This window comes from Notothenia rossii (genome assembly GCF_949606895.1).
Source record: "Notothenia rossii genome assembly, chromosome: 1".
Taxonomy (NCBI): Eukaryota; Metazoa; Chordata; class Actinopteri; order Perciformes; family Nototheniidae; genus Notothenia; species Notothenia rossii.
The window spans coordinates 6,446,532-6,469,721 of NC_136912.1; the positions used below are offsets into that span (position 1 = coordinate 6,446,532).

At 42.0% G+C, this 23,190-nt stretch overlaps 1 pseudogene across 1 annotated transcript in view; it reads right to left on the reverse strand.

The window, feature by feature from the left end:
* Positions 1-341: 341 nt before the first annotated feature.
* The window catches only part of LOC307044159 (NACHT, LRR and PYD domains-containing protein 3-like), a 35,481-nt pseudogene continuing 12,632 nt past the window's right edge, over positions 342-23,190 (reverse strand). The window contains exons 5-17 of the transcript XR_013810657.1: positions 18,908-19,143; positions 16,929-18,735; positions 14,133-14,309; positions 13,645-13,818; positions 11,834-12,007; positions 11,402-11,442; positions 10,661-10,701; positions 10,046-10,092; positions 9,482-9,699; positions 7,922-8,181; positions 6,822-6,938; positions 6,567-6,708; positions 342-4,526 (exon numbers count right to left, since the gene is read on the reverse strand). The product of XR_013810657.1 is annotated as an NACHT, LRR and PYD domains-containing protein 3-like (transcript). The remainder of the gene's footprint in view (positions 4,527-6,566; positions 6,709-6,821; positions 6,939-7,921; positions 8,182-9,481; positions 9,700-10,045; positions 10,093-10,660; positions 10,702-11,401; positions 11,443-11,833; positions 12,008-13,644; positions 13,819-14,132; positions 14,310-16,928; positions 18,736-18,907; positions 19,144-23,190) is intronic.

Here is a 23,190-nt window from a genome sequence, read left to right on the forward strand (position 1 = left end):
AGACAGGAGGGACATTATCTGTTGGAGGAGATGGAGAGGACGACGAGGACTTGCTACGTGGAGGGGAGCCAACGGCAACCGGACAAATACATGAGGGAGGCCTGATACGTCACTCATATGGAGGAGAGGACCAGGCGCGTGTAGAGCAGAGTGGAGAAGTGCGATCACAGAGCCTGCCGAGGCTATAAATGACTTTGATTTGTTGTTTAAATAGGGGGCCTACAAAAACTATCAGCCCCAGGGCCTGATGGCAGGTTAAGGCGGGCTTGGCGTTTTGTATGTAGAGAATTCTGCATATAAAGATTGTTCAAGTCCAGAATATATGTGCAGAAACACAAATATATAGTTGTTATACTTTTATTTTTTTCCAAAACAAATTGGTGCAACATTCCTGAACAACACAGTTACAGTAGTGTAAACAAAAATGATGTCTCTGCCAAATACAGTAAATGGAAAGGGAAACGTTGAGGGAAAATAAATACAAATACAGCTTGTTTCAGTTGCTAACACACAACAATCTCACATGAAGCGTAATTATTTAAACTCACACTCAAAGAGCAAAACCTGAACTCAAATCTCCAAAGCTCTAAACACATGTTCAGCTCTGCACCCAATTTGCAATTCAACGTGTCACTTTTTGCAAAACACTGCACACGGTTCTCTAAGTAAGACACAGCAATCTGACATATTCACTTGTTTGCCTTTTCAAAATACTGCCATTAAAAATGCTACACACATGAACCAATCAACAAATACTCATGACCATAAAAACTGCTTCATTGTTGACTCGTCGATCAGGATGGAAGCACTAGAAAAAGGCTTCACGTAAGAAATGTATAAAAACAACAACATCTTGTTACTTCACTAATCCAGGCCTATGTAAGTTTGCTGTATGCTTGTATGGGATGTTTTTGTAAAGTGTCCGAGTGTTTAGAAAAGCTACAATTATTATATTGAACATTTGGATGTACTGGCATAGAGAGAAGGAAGACAACAAATCCACTCGCTGTTAAACTCATAGCTGCTCTTCTCGTCTCTGTTTAGCTTCTTCAATAAAGTAGATTGATGTACACAATAAAAACCTTCTACATTAAAATAAAGGGAGTTCTCACGAACCTTAATGTCCCTCTGTGAGCTTGAAGGTAGAAAGGAGACAGAAAGCAGGGGGCTTAAAACACCACTTCCTTCCTCTTCACATTATTTTTGTTCTGCAGAGAGAGACCAGTTTGTGGTAAACAGAGCACCTCTCCTCACTGACAAGAGAACACACATCCTAATGTCTTCCTTTATTATAAAAGCAGCCAAGCTTCAAGATCTAAAACCATGTTCTGTGAATAAAAATCAACAATGCAAATTAAACAAACTACTAATGCAAATTAACATCACTTGATATTATTATGAGACTGCCTGGACTCCATGACTTGAAGAATGAATGCAATAATAATGTGTACAGAAAGTCACATCTCAACATTTGTTCATTGAGGTATAGCTTGGGTTTTACATTTTATAATATTCATTCAAGCCAAACTCAAACCAAACTACAACAAGCAGCACAAGCTGAAGGTTAGCTATCAGTGTTTCTGTCCGTGAAGAGCAGGACTGCTGCTCTGTGCTCACGGTCACACACACACACACACACACACACACACACACACACACACACACACACACACACACACACACACACACACACACACACACACACACACACACACACACACACACACACACACACACACACACACACACACACACACACACACACACACACACACACACACACACACACACACACACACACACACACACACACTTCTCTCTCTCACTCAGTGTGACAGTCTGCCTTTACTGTGTTCTTTATACCTTCTGATCTATCCTCACAAACTCTGCTCTTTAATCACTGCAGCTTGTTTTGTTTGATATTGTTTCCAGTGTTTTTATTTCAAGCGGACGCATGCTATTATTCTATTTTGAAATGACAGATTAGTGACACTGATACTATGCAATAAATGCGATTTTTTTAATTTTAGAAAAAAATAAAATATATATATAGCCATACAGCAGGGGATATTGTAAACGCCCAAACATCCCAGCTTGTACCTGGAAATGTGGACATGCTCATATTCCTAAAAGATAACCTTGATGATGCTGAGTGAGTTAGAGTTGAGTTACTTGAAAAACTAAAGTGAAACTTGATTTATTCTATTGCAGGGTCTGATTATTATATTGTTGACACTTTAAAATACTACTATCCTACTAAAAAGCTGTACGAATCAGATGTATTATTTAATAAAGAAAAAAAAGATCCAAGTCAAAAAAAAAAAAAAAAAAAAGATTTTACATTCCCCCCCCCCTTTATTTTTCAATATCGCGATAAATATCGTACCGTGGACTTTTTATCGCGATATTATCATACCGTGAGTTTTTGGTATCTTTACATCCCTAGTCAATTATAACTCTTTAGTAATATCTACATTTTCCAACAATACAAGCCAGCAGTTAGGGATCAGGGGCCGTATTCACAAAGGATTTTAGGGCTAAAAGTAGCTCCTAACTGGCGAATTTAGGAGAAACTCCTAAGCATAATGGGCGTGTCAGTCTTACATTTAGGACTCCTAATTTTATTCACTAAGAGCAATTCACAAAGTATTTTAGGCCTAAAAGTAGCACCTAAGTCTGGGAGAGCTTAAAAGTCCTCGAGAGGACTCCTAACTCAGTAAGACCTATTCACAAAGAATCTGAAAATGGCTGAGAGACGAAATGTTTTGGAGACAATGGAAGACTGTGAATTGATCAAGAGATATAGGCTAAATCGTGAGGGTATCAAACTTGTTGTGGAATAAGTGCGGGATGCAATAACATCCCCGACTAACAGGAATAAACCGATTAGTCCGGAAATAAAATGTTTGGCAACACTACGATATTTAGCAACAGGGAAAATGCAACTTTGCAATGCCGACGATTTAGGAATATCGCAACCATCAGTCAGCTGTGCCATAAACCAAACCATCAACGCGCTCTCTAGACCACATATCATCCAACAGTTTATCCGGTTTCCTTTGGACAATCAACAAATACACAGGATCAAAGCCAACTTCATGGCAATGCAGGTATGCCCGGTGTGGTCGGTGCTATTGACGGGAGGCACATAAAAATAATTGCGCCATCAAAAGATGAGGACGTGTTGAACGGCGGTATGGGCTGTTATTAAAAGTGTTTGGTGCTGGAAATATGCTCATTGGATAATAGTTTGCAGGGTGCTTTTAATTGCCTCCTCGATTTAATGCAATTTACGTATTTTTATTGTTTGCTCTCTCTTTTTAACGTGCATATACAACGTCATTATCGTGGTCTGCACAAACTTGTCATCATGCGTGTATTCTGCTAACTGCACTGTCCATAACTATTTGATAGGAATACATTTCTAGCCTAGGCTATTTCCTTGTTTTTCGGTGATTTAGTGGGCTCGTTTGTGGGACGTTGCGGATGAGTTTCACCGAGAACCGCCTGCTCTGAACAACCAATCACCGTACTGACCGCTTCTAAACTCATGCACGAGAATCGACGTCATCCATAGCAACGGCGCGTCACTCTTAGTTCACTCTTAGTGATTTATCCTTAGTATGAGTAGGTCTCAGCGGCTTTGTGAATAACTTTTAAGAAAAAACTCCTACGTAAAATGTTTTAGCGCCAGTTAGGAGCACTCCTAGCGGTAAGATAAAATGCTTTGTGAATACGGCCCCAGATCCCTTGTTGCAACATCTTTACATTTTGTAATTTATTTTGGCAAAAATAATGTTACAAAATAAATGTGTACAATTGATTACATTAAGTTTTGAAATACTTAACAAATTCTTTACATTTGAGCCATTCAGATTAATAAACACTTGGCTGAAAACTCATTGCCTAATTCTTGGAGGGGTCCACCCTGAGAAACGTATTTAAAAAATCCATATTACCCTGTGTAAATAGAAATATAAAATATTTTGGTCAAATAAAAAATATCGGTAAAAAAAGAACAAGCCCGGGTAGCTGGAGTCCAGGAGAAACAAAAGAAGGCAAGTAGCCTTCGCTCAGAATCGGTGTTACCTTCAAGGACAAGGGGAAATAGTTCAAGGTAACAAAACCAAGGACTAGACTTCAACTGTCACACACACTCCACAAGGTTTTGCTTCAGCTCGAGTCGAGCTCTTCGTAAAGATACGGGTCCAGCTCACGGAGAGCATTGATCAGAACCCTGCAGGCTGCAGCTCCTTTATTTCGCACCGCGTCCAACACCTCTTGTGCTCCGTCATTTTGGGCTTTGGTTCTGGCTGACGTCATTTCAGAATCAGTGATAACTCCAGAGTCAAAGAGTTTATCCAGAAGGTCCTTCAGGAGAGGTGGAGTCACTCTTCTAATAAACTGTGTCCGAACTGAGCGCAGCCACTGGTCTGCTGGGACTCTGCCCTCTGCTGGGACTCTGCCCTCTGCTGGGACTCTGCTCTCTGCTTGGACATTTCTCTGGGACAATTCATGCCTTGGATCTGGTAGATAAACAGGGAAAATACTTTTGTTGAATAACAACATCAAATTAAACAGATCTGTTAAAAATGAAAGTAACTCAGCATTCCCAGGGGTGGATTTCTGTTCACTTGAAGTTATAATCAGTGCTTGAATTGGGCCGGTACTCACCGGTATGCAGTACCGGCACTTCTGATTTTTACCCATGTGGTACCGGCACTTCTTACGGCAAATCCCGGTACTCAGCCGCCGGCAATATACGTATATATTGTAAACGCAACGCAGCGCAAATGTGGGTCTGACTCTGCCTCACAGAGGGTGACTGGCTGTCTACATGACGTGGCCTGCCGACATTGCCACTTTCATACAGATCATACTAATGCCCTCGATTGGTCTCTGTGTGTCATTCAAGCTCGGGAGGGTGTGTGTTGGTGTATGTGTGGCGCGAGCAAGCGAGAAAGCGCGAGCACCGGTTACGTGTATTGTTGTTAGCATCTGGTGCTAGCTAGCTGCGCTAACGGATATAAGGAGCTTTTTCAACAACAAGGTGGAGGGAGAGTCCTTTGCTGTCAGACTGAGAGGCTGATAACTACAGCTCTGGTGAGGTAAATGACTCTCTGAGTCTTTAGATAGTTAACTTAGTTTAAGTTATCTCAGTGGGTCTCAAACGGTTCGGTCACCATTTATGTAAACACATATTTCCATTTGAGGGGGTAGTGATTAGTAAAATATGCATGAATAATACAAACAAAATGTTAACTAGGTGAAAAAAGGTAAGATAAACTTGTTGAGAGCTAAAACTAGTCTTTGCTGTTGCCTCAAAGAGGAGCAGGGGGGAGAGGAGGGAGACAGGAGAGGCCGATTCAGGAGCCCAGACACACTCACAACTATAAATGAACCAAAAACAAATAAATAAACAAGTTTCAATGTTTTTTCATATTGGATATTGGGGTGTAGTCTCTTTATTTCCCCCTCAAAGTGCACCAGATTGATGCATTTAAGTCCAACATTTAAAAAAAATCTTACCGGGGGAGCATGCCCCCAGACCCCCCTATAGGATTTGAGGCCCGGCCCCACTGTTCCCAAATAGATTTGCAATTTTTTTTAAATAGTAACCCATCTCCATATGTTTCTTTTTGGGTAGTAGATTTAAACTAGAGGGCTATCACTTTGTGCAGCGACGCTATTGACAAATAAATCCAGCAAAATGGCACAAAAAACTGGTAGTGGCCTCCGGGACGAGGAGTCATTTAACCAGCCAGTAGGAGTCAAGCTTTACTTTCTTTTATATCCATAAAGAAAAAGTAAATCTGTTTACAGTTGTTTCATTATGGATGTTGAGAGGTATCCATATATCTCTTCATTTTGCTCTCAAAGTGCACCAGATTGATGCATCTAACTTCAATATTTAAAAAAAAATGTTCCTGGGGGAGCATGCCCCCGGACCCCCCTAGACTAGAGGGTGTCAGGTCCACTCCCCACTTATAAAAATAGCACTTTACCACTGCACCCCCTCTAATCTCAGATGCACCCTGAGTCATTTTGTTTAAGTACAGTGAGCCTTTCTAAAATATACAGTAAAGAGACAATCCCACCAGCATTATAGGATATACTATGACTTTGTGCCAAATACTTGTTGCTGATTTAGAGTACTGGCACCTTTTTTATTCCAATTCAAGCACTGGTTATAATAATGTAACATTTCCTCATTCAAATGTCTGAAAACTACTACACCTATGTTAGTCATGTTTTGTTGAGTTGTGTACGTACATTATCCCAAATGGTTCGGAGAGACATGTCATTTTAATCAAGTACGTTCATCACGGTCTCCTGTAATGGGGGCGTATCCATTTAACCATGAGAAGCTGAAGACTACAACTCCCATGATGCCACGCTGTTTCACCACCACACCACACTAGTTTTTACTATGGTTTTAGAACATTACAGGTTGTGTTTAATGTTGTAACGATGCGCTGCCATGGAGCCTTAATAGAGAATGCTATGAGATGGAGCTTTAGAGTTATCAGTCTATCACTGGGTCTGAGCTCAGGTGGAGTCTTTACCTGCCAGTGACGCGCGGCAATACCAGACTTCATTTCCACCTTGGTCCTGGACCTTCAAAACCACTCTCTCTGTTGTTGTCGTCAGGGAAACTTGAAATGTCGGATGGTAGTTTGGTCCAAAGCTGGAATCAAATGTTTTACTCTGAAAACCAGAAGTTAAACGTTTATCTGTTTCTTTCCTGATTGAGATATCACATGCAGATAAATGTGTGTTAATGACCATTGTGTTCCTTTAGAGGAGTATCAGTGACTCACCTCAGGCTGTATATAGAAGCCCTCAGGTTCACAGTGCACACTGTAACTGTGATGAATGTCCAGCTCACAGTCGGAGGAGTTTGTGATGTGCACAGCCCGTTTGTGTTTGTAGGCAACCTTCAGTAAGAGGGTAACTTTAGTTATTCTCAGATAGTGAAGGATACTTTATTTAAAGATCACATTAAACAACAACAAACGTTGACAGTCCTGCTCCACAGATTGATGAGATATACAATCACTTACAACATAATTATAACTATATATTGCCTTTGTAAAGTAATATTCAAAATCTATTCTTTTAATTATTGGATATAAGCTATTGAAGAAGCTATTCCTTTGGCACAGGGCTCACTTCAGTGTCTGTTTGAGAAACACCAGGATTTCAGCTAACTTTGATGTAAATGTCATTACTAGAGGCTCTGAGGGATGGACGTTTCTAAAAAAGCTATTGGCAGTGATTAATCTCAGCAGGTCTTTTAGTTCTGTGTGATGTGTTTAACTTTTATGCCATCAGTTTCCGCAGACAGAAAGACAGGCTGAGAGAGAATCATACAAAACCACAAAGAGCGATCTGAAGATTTACAGTTCAGATCGATCTTATTCTTCTCCTAGCACGAGAATGTTTGAGAAGAGGAGCAGTGTGTGTGGAAACAGCTGTTTTTCAATTAACTACAGGGGTCCCTCAGGGCTCTGTTTTCGGTCCCCTCCTCTTCTCCTTGTACACAAACTCGCTCGGATCTGTCATTAGCCTGCATGGTTTTTCATACCACTGCTACGCTGACGACACCCAATTAATTCTGTCCTTTCCCCGCTCAGAGACCCAGGTCGTCACACGCATCTCTGCTTGTCTAGCTGACATCTCTCGGTGGATGTCTGCTCATCACCTCAAGCTCAACCTTGACAAGACTGAACTGCTTTTCCTTCCGGCAATAGATTGTCCTACTCTTGACCTAACAATCAACATTGGCCCCTCTGTTGTTTCCCCGACTCAGACTGCAAGGAATCTGGGTGTGACCCTAGATAACAAACTGTCCTGAAACAGCTGTGGTTTTAAACCAGTGTTTAGTCTGATGGTGAGCATGTAAAGAGGCTGGCTTTACCTCCTCCACAGGGACGTTGTTCTGCAGCAGATGTACATCCAGTGTTTGCTCCTCTCCGGACGGGGTTCGTAGAAACACCAGAATTTGGCCCTTTATCCGCCTCTTTAGAAGCCATTTAAATGTATCGATGATAAGGCCAAAGAGAGAGAGGTGAGGCACCTTCACCACCACGTGAGTGTGTGTGACCTCCAGCGGCTCCAGGATGCTCAGGCCTTCATCAGTGATGTGGACGACAGACAACAGGCCGTCCAGGAGCAGCGCTGTGGAGCAAAGAGCTGGTTCATCATCTTCAATGTCACACCACTTTAGCTCAGAGCTAATGTTGATCTAATGCAGTGGTTCTCAAACTTTTTCTGTCAGGCCCCCCCTTTGGAAAAAAAAAAAAGTCGGGCACCCCAACACAAATAGTCACGTAATGGGCCAAGTTAACATTTATTCAAATACATCAATATTGGGCTCAGTGCGACAGAGATTTCTTTTTTTGCACATTTCTTCAAAACGGGGTTGCAGGATCAGTGGCGGCGCCAGAGATTTCTTTTGGGGGTTCTGCGGGGTAGCTTGACGTTTCATAGAGGGTGCTCAAACATTTAGAGTTTCCCATTAATGTACCGGGCGCTACAGTGGAATGTTCTACTGCAACACTCCCCACGCAAATAAACAGTGTACCCGCGACTGTTACAATGAAGGCTCGATAATCAGCTCACAGTATATAGGTGTAAGCAGGGGTAAAGTGCTATTTTTGTGGGGAGTGGAGCAAAGAGCTGGTTCATCATCTTCAATGTCACACCACTTTAGCTCAGAGCTAATGTTCATCTAATGTCATTCACTTTGGAGCCTCACTAGGGCGTACCAGTTTATATCCTTCACCTTTAATTATTGATCTGTCCCCCTGTGATCTTTCTAGATGGGAGCATTTACTGTTATGCTTAAACGTTATTAATTATTTTTGTATTTATAAGAACGCTGAAATGTTTGTCAGAAAAGCTTGACTGTGTCCGATCTCATGTCTCATGAGTGATTCTCTAGATGTGTGAGAAGTTTTCTACAGCTTTTAGGGCGTAACAAAGTTCTGTTGTTTTGTTTTGTACATGGTTCAGCCAGACTGACAATGTAAATAACATATAACATATGAATAACAAAGCAAGAATTAATCAAACTGCTAGCTTAGCATCACAACAGTAGCAGAGAGTTAGCGTTGAGTTAGCACTGTTAGCAGATAAGCATGCTGTGGACTGACAAATCCCAGTTTAAATCTCTTTAATATTACAGTGAAGAGACTGCAGAGGGCCCAAAGAAAATCTAGCTTTAGAGCTGCATTGCATCGTCTGCTTCAATAATGATCAATAATGTCATGCAACACATCGATGAAATGGACGTTTTGATAATCTAATTTTTCTTCTTTTGGGGACAAAACTATTTGAATGTAAAGAATACAATTGGTGTCTGAATTATACTAGTTTAATAAAGCTGCTTCATAACCTTTGAACGGTAGTGGATATAAAAAGGTGGCACATAAACATTATACAAGTGTATATGTGTTAACACAGCAGATGTCTTTACCTTCCTCTGTCTCACTGTGTGGCAGGTGGAGCTGGCAGACGGCAGCTTCATCAGAACTCTTCACGTCGAACAGCGGCCCTGCTGCCTTCTTGCCAGCTGATTGGAGGAGGTTCTCATCCCAAGGGACCGTCCTGTACAGAAGCTCTGCCTCCTGAGCCATGACGAACACCAGGCCGGTCGAAGCACACTGGAACTCGCCTGGACCAGGACACCTGAAGCTGTAGACACACAGGGGACAAGTTACAAGCCTTCACTGGCCTATGTTCTGACTGACAGGTGTTCATCCAGCTGGAGTCTGACCTGGAGGGGGGTTTGTTGAAAGATCTGAAACACCTGATGATTACAGGACCATCACTGAAGATTTGTCCACATGCATCAGTATGTGTGTGCATATGTGCAAAAACGAAACAATCCTATACACAGAAACATTATTTTATTTATGTCTGTTAGAAAGAGATGGATGCAATACCTCATGGTGAAAGACATGAAATTAAACACAATAAAATAAATATATATTTTGAATGTGTTAATAATTAATAATGTTCGGTTATGTTATATCATTACCTGTATGAAGATCCAGTTGTGTGTTCAGGTGAGAAGGATTCAGGAGCCTGGAACAAACAAAGTTATTTATTTTGTAGGGCGTAACACAATTAGCATATTTGAAAAATGCTAATTAGTCATGATCATCTGAGGTCATTGTCAATTTTAAACAGTCAAAACACAGTATTACCAGCCAATCACAGTATTACCAGCCAATCGCAGTATTACCAGCCAATCACAGAACACAAGTACCAGCCAATCATAGATCAGTATTACCAGCAAATCCCAGTAGAGTATTACCAGCCAATCACAGAACAGAAGTACCAGCCAATCACAGAACAGAAGTACCAGCCAGTAGGAATATTTACCATTTCGTCGGGGATCCAGATATTTTAAATGGCATCGTCATATACATTTATTGAACCAACTTGGTGATATGTAATCCTCTTAGGCACACCTCCCATTAAAAAAAAAGAAACAAATTAAATAGAAATATTCATAACTCATAATCAAATACCTGAATCATTTCGATCAATTGCGAGCGTTATAGCGTTTAACTTGACAGCCCTAACAATTATATTTAAATTCAGTGGTGAAATAAATACACTTCACTCTTTACAACTGCTCCTCGCTCACCTTCCTGTCCGTCTTCACTTCCTGTTCCACATTGGAGTCACCTGATGGAAAGAAGGGGTGACAGAGAAAAATAACAGACATTTTGACTGTGTGACTGAGACTTGTGTGCGCGTCCCGATGCTAACATTACCCCCGCTGAGTAAGTATTAATAGCATTAGTTGAATTGTTAAGTACAACAAAGAATATCCATACATGTTATCTTACTTTTAGTTGACTATTTGAACTGTTCATCTGTTCATTCCTGCATCGTTTCTGAACATCTTTAGATTACCACTGGATTTAGTTAACGACCGACAGATGTGTTCAGATATCAAAGCTCCTCTCCCCTCTAGCCGTGATGTCACCCACTCTAAGTCTTAACGCGATCCCCCATTCATTCCTATGGCGCAAATGATCGTAGTTTTCTGCGATTTGCGTGATAACGGCTAGGTGAATCTCTTATAAAAGACATAGCAACCCGATCCCGGTCATTCTGGACGTTTTTATGTGTTTCGTTTCAACATTTGTGGTGAAAGAAGGAGAATAAGATGAGATAAGTATGTCGAATACGATACTGTGTGTGGCTTTGCCAATCACACATAATTAAACTTGAACAAAGAGAAACATTGGCAGCCAAAATGATTGAATAGAGCTGTAACAAAATGGAATTAAAATATATTGTTGTTGGACTATAAAGACTATTTAAGATAAGATTGAATGTACAGTAGCTTGATGAATGGAGATATGGTTTCAGTACTCACAGGTCTTCTGGATCTTGGCTCTGATCGTCTCATTATTGATCCTGTAGGGATGAACACAATCCAAAAGTTTTAGATCCAATTTAAAATAAGTGTTTGCTCTTTGAGTCAGAGTCCAGACTGATCTCATGCTTTACGACTGACCGCCACAGCTCTCAGTTGCATTACAGGAAGTAACCAGTCATTAGTCTAGAAACTAAAAACAACCCATACAAAACAGACTATCTTTTCCACTCTTCTGTAAAATATGTCTGTTAGAGATTTGATTCCTTATTAAAGTTTGGCTTTGCATCTTCAGCTGGCCTTCTATAGTTGATGGAAGAATGAAAGAGCCTGCAGTCAGTGGGTAACATCACTGATCTGATTCCCCAGTGAGAGAAACACCTCCCTGTGTTTCATACAATACTGCTGAACCAGCAGAGACCCCTTACTGACCTGAGAGTCTCCAGTCTGCAGCGTGGACTCTCCAGAAGATCTCTCAGCAGCTTCACTCCTGAGTCCTGCACCTTGTTCTCACTCAGGTCCAGCTCTCTCAGATGGGAGGGGTTGGACGTCAGAGCTGAGGCCAGAGAAGCACAGCTACTCTCTGACAACCCGCAGCGCGTCAGTCTGAATACAGAAAACATGATGGAGGAAAAAAATCAATTTATAATCCAATCAGATGTGTTACTCAACATGAATGAAAACAAAAATGTTTGGGGTGCACCGATGCAACATTTCTTGACCGATGCCGATAATAATAATAATAATAATAATAATAATAATACTTTAGCCGATGCCAATGTTTTAATGTCATTTGTTTCCACTGTTGTTATTTCACTCTCTCTGCCAGGAAAAACTAATAATATTTCTCGCAAAATGGTTTCAGTTTCAAAGGCTGAGCAAGTTTGTTATAACATCATAGCTGTTCAGAAAGTACGCAGCTTGCCCGGTGTAAAGGGAAATTAATTTGGTGAGCCTTAATCTTAATTTTCTTTAGCTCTATGCATGTGACCACTCATGATTATTTAAGTGTAGTGTTCCAGTAATGTAAAGATGGACAGCGACCTTTGGTTTGTATGTTCTAACGTGGGACTCCAAGGGTAAGGGTCCAGCTTATGGCTACATGTGCCTCAACAGCAGTGACTGCCTATGGTACTCGGATGCATAAAAGCCAGCTCAACAGAAGGAGATTTGGTCAGACTTCCCCAGGCCTACGCGGCAGGACGAACTCTGTCCCTGTACAGCTGAACAGTATACCACTGCTCTGTTAGTGTTAAATCATTATTGTTATTCCTTTTGTAATACATGTTCAAGAATTGAGAGAATTCTGAATGCTTTTAATTTCTCACCAGGAATTACATTAATTTCCACCACACCCGGATCGCCTGCAGCTCTGCCCGCTGTGAGGGGACCGGTGAGCGGAGCAAAACACATGTTTAGAGTTAGACCTATCGAACTTAGCTATTTTATCTACCTCTGAATCTACCTAAACGAGTTATAAATATATGTATTCTTCACTGTAGGATCACTCATTACTGGATCAGCGAGCTGCATGAGATACGGACCAGCTGTCAGGAGAGAGAGAGAGAGAGAGAGAGAGAGAGAGAGAGAGAGAGAGAGAGAGAGAGAGAGAGAGAGAGAGAGAGCACTCCGTTTATTATACCCGTGTCCACGGAACACTTTTTGCAAACCGCAAATCTCTGGGTGAAACAGTGAAATAGTCCCACACTGCCGACATGTTGTATTTTTGTTTCCTTTAGTTCATGTTTTTTTTTAAATTATATAAACGAACTACGGGTGCTGCAGATATTATGAATGAACGCGAGAACAAATAACAAAAGCATCAGCGACTGCCATCGGTGAACGTCACCTAATTTGTCGATCTGGTGAAGGCAGTAAATAGGGTGAACGTCGGCCGATGCCGGTGTCTGGCCGATGTATCGGTGTGTCCCTAATTTTTTTAATTATTTTTCAAAAAGTAAACTTTATCATGTAAAACTAACATTACTTCAGATGACCTTTATTCAAACGTTATCTTTTACTAAATATTATAAACAGATTTGCTTTTTACAACTAACATGTATTACAGTCAAGAATCAGTCAAAATGTGTCTGTAGTTCTTCATTTAGTACCTATAAAGGAAAATATGAATAAAAGAACATTTACAACTTAATGGATGTAATATATGTATGTACAAGAATCAGGTTCAATTACAAAGGGAACATGTGAGATCTCCAGCAGTAACAGAGAGTCAGTGAACAGACCTGAGAGTCTCCAGTCTGCAGTCTGGACTCTCCAGAAGATCTCTCAGCAGCTTCACTCCTGAATTCTTCAGATCGTTGCCACTCAGGTCCAGATTTCTCAGATGGGAGGGGTTGGATGTCAGAGCTGAGATCAGAGCAGTACAGCTGATCTCTGACAACTTGCAGTTCCACAGACTGAATAAAGAAAGCATGATGTTTAACAGGGTTTTAATGTCAGTGACGATGCAGACACAATCCATTGATAATCTGGGACTTTAACTTTGATCATATCTTTAACAACTCCTTCCTCTCCCTCACAGCTCATCAGTACTGACAGCATCTCCACGTGAGTCTGTGGAAGCTCGAACACTCTCCCTCACACATTCACCTTCTCTTTGTTATTCTGCTGAATATTCAGTCATTAGCAAAAATGGAGAAAAATAACAATTAAAATGTATTTTATCAAATTCAGAAAAATCATAAATACAAGCAGATCTGTATGAACTGACCCGAGAGCCTTCAGTCTGCAGTTTGGACTCTTTAGTCCTGAACACAGCAGCTCCACTCCTGAATCCTCCATCTTTTTGTTGTGACTCAGGTCCAGATCTCTCAGATGGGAGGGGTCAGACTTCAGAGCCGAGGCCACCACTTCACATTCAGTCTTTGAGATTGTACAGCCATAAAGTCTATAATAACACATATATTTCAACATGTGTTAAAAAAAGAGGAGACATTATAATCAGGGCTGCACATAACTGGTGCGCAGCCAAAAAAGGAGCACCGGATTATTTGAAAAAAGAGATGTGCACCCCTGATTATAATGACCTCAAGCATTTTATGAAAAGATATTTGAGTTATGTTCTGATGAGATTTGCTGTTAGTCCATTTTATATAATAATATTATATATAATAATATATTATACCAAAAAAATAGAGTTGAATGTGTGTGATGTCAGTTTGATCTGATCACATGTGACTGCTACCAAAAAAAACTGAGATTAAACAAATCACTTGATAATATTAGAGATGTATATATTTAAATGTTAATTAATATTTGGATGTGAATGAAGGAGGAAGGATGTTTTTGGCTTCTCTGAGCATCTAAAAATGTATTGCACACACAAGTACAATAAAGTTTCAATTAGTGGTGGGCCGTTATCGGCGTTAACGTGCTGCGTTAACGTGAGACTCTTGTCGGCGATAAAAAAAAATATCGCCGTTAATCTATTCTCAAAGTTGGGTTGGGAGCTGGGTCTATACTACGCAAGCTATGATGACTTTCACCTTGATAATTTAGCGCGGATGTATACCTAGCCGAATTGCACTGTAGGGGGCGAGATCGAGTCTTTGACCTGTGTTTCTTCTACGGTCTATGGATCTGACCCCGGTCAAATCAGCCACATTAAACGTGACATGCTAACATGGATACAGCAGGTATGAAGCCGCCGGGTTTGCTTCAGGGGAAATTTATTTTTAAGAAGCTTCCCGATGGAAACCTCGACAAAAATAAGGTTGTTTGCACCTTGTGCAATGCGGAATTAGTTTACTGTAGGAGTTCATCCAGTCTCAAGTACCACCTAAACGCAAAGCATCCCTTAGCTAATGCGGAAGATGCCGGGCCAAGCACTGATGTAGCGCGGGGGAAGACTCGTCGTCAAACAACTATGTTTGAGTGCAACCGAGGCAAGCCCGTCAGCACAGCTCTATCAGCCAAGCTAACTAGTCTCCTCGCTCAGTGGATTGCCACCAGCTGCAGGCCCATTAGCGTGGTTGAAGATGACGGGCTCGAGCTTGTTCTCCAGGCGGCCACAGGTGACCCATCTTACAAACTACCTGCGAGGCGAACTATCATGAGGAGAATACATGACCAGCACGCAGAAGAGAAAGCTACGAAAGTTGAGAAGATGGTAGAGGCGAGGTCTGTAGCACTGACTGGGGACCATTGGACGTCCGTTAACAACGACAACTACATCGGCGTTACAGTACACCTCATCGATGCTAGCTGGGAACTTCACTCCTTCGCTTTAGGTATGCTAATGTTAGAAATTAAAATCAATGTTTTAATGGGGAAATGTAGTTTAAACATGCCGTCAGTTTTTAATGCTCTTTTATACTGAAAAACCAGAAATTCTTGTGCACAAGCAGTTAAGCTTTTATTCTGAAAATCCTTCATCTACGGTTAGCATTTAGCATGTGGCTAATATACGATTTCCTGAAGAGGTGAATTTAGTAGCGAAATGATATAGAGTGGTGCAAACCGAAGCCTACTGATTTAACACTACAACTATAGATGTCGAGATACTACCATGCTGAATATTAAATGAAGGTACAGTTTATTTGAATACATTATTGTTTACAGACGAGAGTAGCATGTGACAACATCCGGAATGACCGGAAATCAAACGAGCCGAGAAGTATTGTTTAGAGTATTGATTACAGCGTTTAGAATGTGTTAAATGAAAAGTGATGAAAGAGAATATGAGGAGAAACGGCGTGTTAAGCATATAGTGAATGTGAAAAGAACCTATCCTCTGTTTAAATGCAATAACGGACATTGGAGACGAGGCGAGCCGGCAGGCGGGGAGGAGCCAGCAGAGGATATATAACAGCACCGGAGGAGAGATCCATTCTCTTCTCTTCCCTATCGAGAGCCAGATCACAGCTGTTTGTCTGACTGAACAATATCATGCTTGTGACCAACCCGCGCCTTTTTTAATTAAAGTACCCAATTGAACTTTCACAGAGACTCCATTTAGTCTCCTTTTAAAGCTTCTCTCCTGGACGGGAGAATAACGAACACAGTTAACACTACGTTATGTCATTTTAAATTACATAATTTAATTTCGTAGCCTTTTAATTACCACCACGTTATGTTTGGAATTAATCTAGATTAATCTAGATTAATTCCAAGAATACAGTGAGATTAATCTAGATTAAAAAAATTAATCTATGCCCGCCACTAGTTTCAATATGTTAAACTGAATACCATCAGCAAGATGTTCCCAGTATATCAGCATTAAGACATAACTCTGTTATCGGTGGGAAATTATATAGATCTTATTTTTAACTCTAACAGATGGTGATAAAAACGTATGTGTCTGTTTAAGGATAAAGAAACTACTAGAAAGTAATAATAAGTGCTTTCACTGATAACTGTAAATACTGCTGTGTGGTGTGATCACATGCTGCTGTGAGAAACCTCTAAAGTCCTTCATGTGTTTCTGTCACTCAAAGCAGTATGAAGAGAGAGACGGTACAGCTTCTGATCCACATTAGTTTATAAAGGTCATCACATCTGGACTTACTTGGCCTTTTTGCAGTTCCTCACAGCTGGAATCAGTCTATGTCGTCCCTCATCAGATGTTTTGTAGTTTGTCAGGTCCAACTCATCCAGAACCTCCTCTGACATCTGCAGCATGTAGGCCAGAGCAGAGCAGTGGATCTCAGAGAGTTTCTCTGATCTGTTCTTTGACTTCAGGAACTCTGTGATCTCCTGATAGACTGCGTGGTCCTTCATCTCTGTCAGACAGTGGAAGATGTTGATGCTCCTGTCAGGAGAGATTTCATAACAGTTTATCTCCTTCAGGTTGCTGATGGCTCTCTGGATGGTTTCTGGACGGTTGTCTGTGCGACCCAGCAGGCCTCCTAACAGTCTCTGGTTGGACTCCAGAGAGAGGCCGTGGAGAAACCGGACAAACAGGTCCAGATGGCCATTTTTACTTTCGAGGGATTTCTTCATTGCTTCCATTAGGAAGACATCCAGGGATGGGTAATCCTGATCACTGCTATACCTGTTACTATCGTCTCCCTGCAGGAAGTCCTCCAGTACCGCTGTGTTCCTGTTGGTGTAACAGTGCAGCATGTAGACTGCAGCCAGAAACTCCTGAATGCTCAGATGAACAAAGCAGTAGACTGTTTTCTGGAAGATCACGCTCTCTCTTTTGAAGATCTGTGTACAAACTCCTGAGTGCACCAAGGCCTCGGTGACATCAAGGCCACAGCGCTGCAGGTCTTCTTGGTAGAACATGATGTCTCCTTTCTCCAGATGTTCAAACGCCAGCCTCCCCAGCTTCAGAAGAAGCTCCCTGTCAGCCTCCGTCAGCTGCTGTGAACTCGTCTCATGTCCCTTATCCTACTTCTGCTTCTTCCTCTTGGTCTGGACCAGCAGGAAGTGTGAGTACATGTCAGTGAGGGTCTGGGGCAGCTCTCCTCTCTGGTCTGTAGTCAACATGTGGTCCAGAACTGCAGCAGTGATCCAGCAGAAGACTGGGATCAGACACATGATGTGGAGGCTCCTGGAGCTCTTGATGTGAGAGATGATTCTGCTGGACAGGTCTTCATCACTCGACCTCTTCCTGAAGTACTCCTCCTTCTGGGCGTCAGTGAAGCCTCGTACTTCTGTCACCCTGTCCACACACTCAGGAGGGATCTGATTGGCCGCTGCAGGTCTGGAAGTTATCCAGACGAGAGCAGAGGGAAGCAGCTTCCCCCTGATGAGGTTTGTCATCAGCACGTTGACTGAGGACTGCTGAGAGACATCAGACACAACCTCATTGTTTCTGAAGTCCAGAGAAAGTCTGCTTTCATCCAGGCCGTCAAAGATGAGCAGCACTTTGCAGACAGCCAGCTGCTCTGCTGTGAGCTTCTGTAAGGTTGGATGGAAAACATGGAGCAGCCTGAGAAGACTGTACTGCTCACCTTTGATCAGGTTCAGCTCCCTGAAGGAGAGCGGGATCACCAGACTGACATCTTGGTTTCCCAAACCCTCGGCCCAGTCCAGAGTGAACTTCTGCACTGAGAAGGTTTTTCCAACTCCAGCGACTCCGTTGGTCAGGACCGCTCTGATGAGAGTCTGTTGGTCAGGTAAGGCTTTAAAGATGTCCTGGCACTTGATTGGAGTGTCATGGAGGGGCTCTTTCTTGGAAGCTGTCTCCAGCTGCCTCACCTCATGTTGGGTATTAACCTCTTCACTCAGGCCTTGTGTGATGTAGAGCTCAGTGAAGATCCTGTTGAGGAGGGTTTCACTTTGATCAGTTCCTTCAGTCACACGTTCACATCTCCTCCTCAGACTGAGCCTGTGTTCATCTAAAACCTCCTGCAGACCACTATCTGCTGAAAGAGAAGGAAACATGAGAATTAGGAAAATGCTTTTGACAATCTAACAATAAAAGAGTGTAAATGTTTTATAAAACAGCGTAATGTCTATCTCTACAACAGTTGACTTAATCAAAAAACAAATGAACCAGGAAGAGGAATAAAACCCTGCATGAGTTCGACCTCTTACCTCGTACAGAGCTGCTCTGACTGGCTGTCTGCAGTCCAGCTCTGGTTCTGGATCTCTTCCCACACTGGGGACAGGAGGGGTCTCCTGATGGAGGTTGCTGCTCCCAGTGTGAGGTGATGCACTGTCTGCAGAACCAGTGTCCACAGCTGGTAGAGACTGGATCCTTCAGGACGTCCTGACACACAGCACAGCTGGACAGCTGCTCCTCCACAGGAACAGGACTTTCCCTCATCCTTCTGTGGAGATGAACACATCCGCACTTTACATCAGTGGAGCTGATTATTCCCATTTGTACAACAAAGGGAACAAATTCTAGTTTGATATTTTATAAAGGTCTATATCTCTATATAATATATATTTGTGATCAGGTAGATAGTTTACACTTCACATGATTATAAATCCATCTGGATTCATGACATCACCCAGAAGAACACAGGGTAACCGTATCTGCTGGTAGCTGGAGAGGTGCCAGTTCACATCCTAGGCCACTGCAGAGGTGCCTAACCTCAAAGCTGCTCCCTTGGCGCCGGATAAGTGGCAGCCTCTCTGCTCTGCTATCCTATCTGCATGTGGTTGCGTGTGTGCCGGAGTTTCCGTTAAAATATGCTGAAGACCGGCAAATCTAAATCTCTCAAAATAATTTCCCGGTATCAGTTGTGCCCAAGCGGCAAACTCTGGGGAAGAGCCGGGACGCCAATACGGAAGTGCAACACACTGCAGTTCATAAATGGGCCGCTAGGGACTGACTGCAGAAAGGAGCAATTTCCATAGACCCCCATGTTAAAATGCCCAACTTTACAGCAGAAAAAAACATGTTTCTACCCATGGATGCAATAAATATTATTATCGATATAGTTAGATTCCACCTTCATGATTATGAATCTGTGAGTGAATTGTTTTCTAACACGACCCTTTTATTTATATTAGGTCTTAAAGTCTTTGCATAAATTAGGGCGTGGTCACTTTGATGGACATGTGCATGCCTCACTGTCAGCTAACAGCAACTTGTCCACTCTGCTAGGCTACAACCATAGAGGCTACAACGTTAGTTAGTCATAGTACTGTACTTGACCCTTTAGCTTTAGCCGTGTTCGTGGTGATTGTGCCTTTTAGGGAATATTGTTACAAATACCAGACAATTAAAATGTCGTGCTGTGCGCTTGAATGTACTAACAGAACTTCCAAGAAGTCTAAAATGATAATATTATACATGTTAACCCCGTTCGCAGGTGTTTGTGTGCTTGGTAGCTTAGCTTGTTACTTATTAGCCAGCTAAGGATGTAACCCTTTATACTATACATTTCAGTTTATGATTCAGCCTTGGGTAAGACTTTTATAGTCTATGGCTATGACGCACATAATGCTAAACGGGTGCAAATGTTAATAGGGGACCACTATTCCAGTGGTGGCCGCCGGAACTAACGGAGCCGCAGGGGGCTAGCTCCAGCCGGCGTCCCGGTGCTAGCCCACTGTGGCTCCGTTAGGTCCGGGCGGTGGAGTCCGTCGTTATAACTGGAGATCAAGGAATTCAGCGAAACGCAGACTTGGTTCGCCTGCTGTAGTGTCAGCTAAATAAATTATGTTGAACAAGGCTTATTAAGCTGAACATCGCCACAATTGTTCTGCTATGTATCGGTACTTCTTTTCTTAACGTGTGAATGACAAGCATTAAGAATAACAAAATATAGCTAATTCTCTTGCAGATTGTCTCATTTGATTATGAATGTAACGTTTATATAGGGGAACTACACTGTTAGCAGTAACTTGGTATGCATGTATTTCATGTTAGCTTAGCTTCTTAGCCTGAGCTAGCTCTGTTTACTTCCAGTTTGGAGGCAGCAGGTCCCGCCTCGGTTCCGCCTCTTTGCCCTTATTTGGAGCAGGCGGGATTAGACTCTGACGTCGCTGTCAAGCGTTAGTGGCCGACTCCGCCTACTAAGGGCTTCTCAGCAACTCTGCAGAATCCTATGGGTGACGTCACGGACACTACGTCCATTTATACAGTCTATGGTTGTGCCACTTTGACAGACAAGAATAGTATGTGACAGACAAGAAGAGTCAATTATAATGTGGAGAAAGAGATTTATCCTCCTGATGGGGACATTTTGACCCCTCATGTAAACAAATGCTGCGCTATACTTTGCCGCCACACCCCGTTGCCAAGCAACGCTTATTGTTTGTTTAGGTGTCCTTTGATACGCAGGCAGTCATATCATTAGCTAGAACTAGCTAGATCTGATCGATATGGACATAATCGCGAGCGAAGTCTAACGGCCCGTCCACACGCAGGCATGAAAAAAATCTGGAAAAATCTTGATGCTGGGCGTGTCTGAAGCTTGGCGATTTTTTGCGAGCAACGCGACCAACAACCAATCACATGAATCTCCCGCCCCCGACATACAAAGCAATAGCAATGTTAAAACAAAGTAAACTGGATATAAACTCCCCAAACAGGCGAAAACCTACCAGTTTCACCCACTGTCTCTGCCACCTCCCTCCATGCCTGCTTCCTCCGGTTTGTATCCCGGTAAATAGTTCTGGTCGTAAAGAACCGGGTGATTTGCTACCGTAATATCTCCTTTGGAATATGAGGAAATGAACTGCGGTCTGGCTCTCCTAGCTTGCACGGTTTGATTGGCTAGCGCTTGTACTGGCGGGATTTGCATAAACGGGATTTGATAGGCTGATGCCAGCTTCGAAAGCATCGGGAGCATCAAAAGTTGAACATTGCTCAACTTTTGATGCTCACGATTCTTGTAAAGCCATGCTCCGCTCCCCACAATGCAGTTCGTTGAAGATTACAAATCTTCTACGTCACCCCATTCAAGTGAATGGGCAAAGCTTTGAAAGATTTTTTTCATGCCTGTGTGTGGACGGGCTGTAATCGTCAGCTGCTGCTGATGGAGACACGCAGCTCTACCAACCCAGTCTCACAAAAAACCCCTCCTGTTGTTAATTGATAAGCCTGAAACATGCACTTGTCAAGGTTCAGAGGCACATTTTACAAATCGATCATCTTAAGATAAGATATACTTTATTGATCCCAAGTTGGAAACATTTGCGTTACATCAGCATGTGTAACAGTTGTAAATATGCAGTGGTGTTTATTTGTAAATCATTTAGTATAATCACACAAATTCTGTGTTTTATATTTAATAATTATGTGTTCTTTATTTATTGATTGTTCAATACCTGACAAGGCCGGAGATGAAAATCTTGGGTCGCAGGTTCCTCAACAATGCATTACAAGACATCTATCTAATACGTTCGCGCTGTGGACCAACACTATAAATTCACGGGGAAGGGGGTAGCAATAAAGATAACACCATTAAACAGTTACACAACATAACAGAAATAATATCGATAGCAGCGTCCCTAGCAACCACCTTGGTAACAATGAAAGCATTGTATGGACACAATTTCCTGAAGTAATCTTCGTAATAAGTAGCAAACTAAAGATCATGTTCATCCACTGCACACATAATCTGAAATAACAACTCATATTTCTCGCATCAAATGACAAACGCATTTTAATGGCCAAACTAACTTTAAAATAGGCCGTTTCCACCGAGAATAAAATGAAGTTCGGCCATGTTTTTTTTTTCTGCAGGGAGAAATTTGAAGATCACGTGACATAGACGCCAGCCATTGGAATGAATGGTGAAAAAAAACGTAGGGATCTTACAATTTCAGAGGCGTTTTTGTAGAAATACTACGTCGTGAACCAACGTAGTTATTACACGTTTTTTTTTAGACCGGGTTGGCTCTACCGGATCACTGCCGCTGTGACGGACCGGTGAGCAGAGCATAACACACACTTTAAGTTAGAACATCGCACTTAACTATTTAAAAAAAAACTCAAACTACCTAAACTAGTTATCATTATGTTTATTCTTTACTGTCGGGTCACTCATTAATGGATCAGCCAGCTGCATGAGACGGATACTGACGGGCTGTCAGGAGAGGGGGAGGAAAAGAGAGGATCCGATTATTTTTCTTATATTATTATATAGAGTCGTTATCCATTTGTTTTAAAGCTCAATAAATAACAAAGAAGACCTTTGACCAGCACTTTTCAAATTTTGTCCGGAAGATTTCAACTTTAACCTGTTGAACCCCATCGACCCGCCCCCGGGCGGAAAAACGCATCATCTGCAGGAAACAGCGTCTGAGGGCTTCTTAATATTTAATAAACTATGAATGTTTCATATCCATGTAACGGGAAGAAACTCAACCTTGCAAAAAAAAACACAAAGCTAACGCTGAGCCTCAGAATTAGCCAC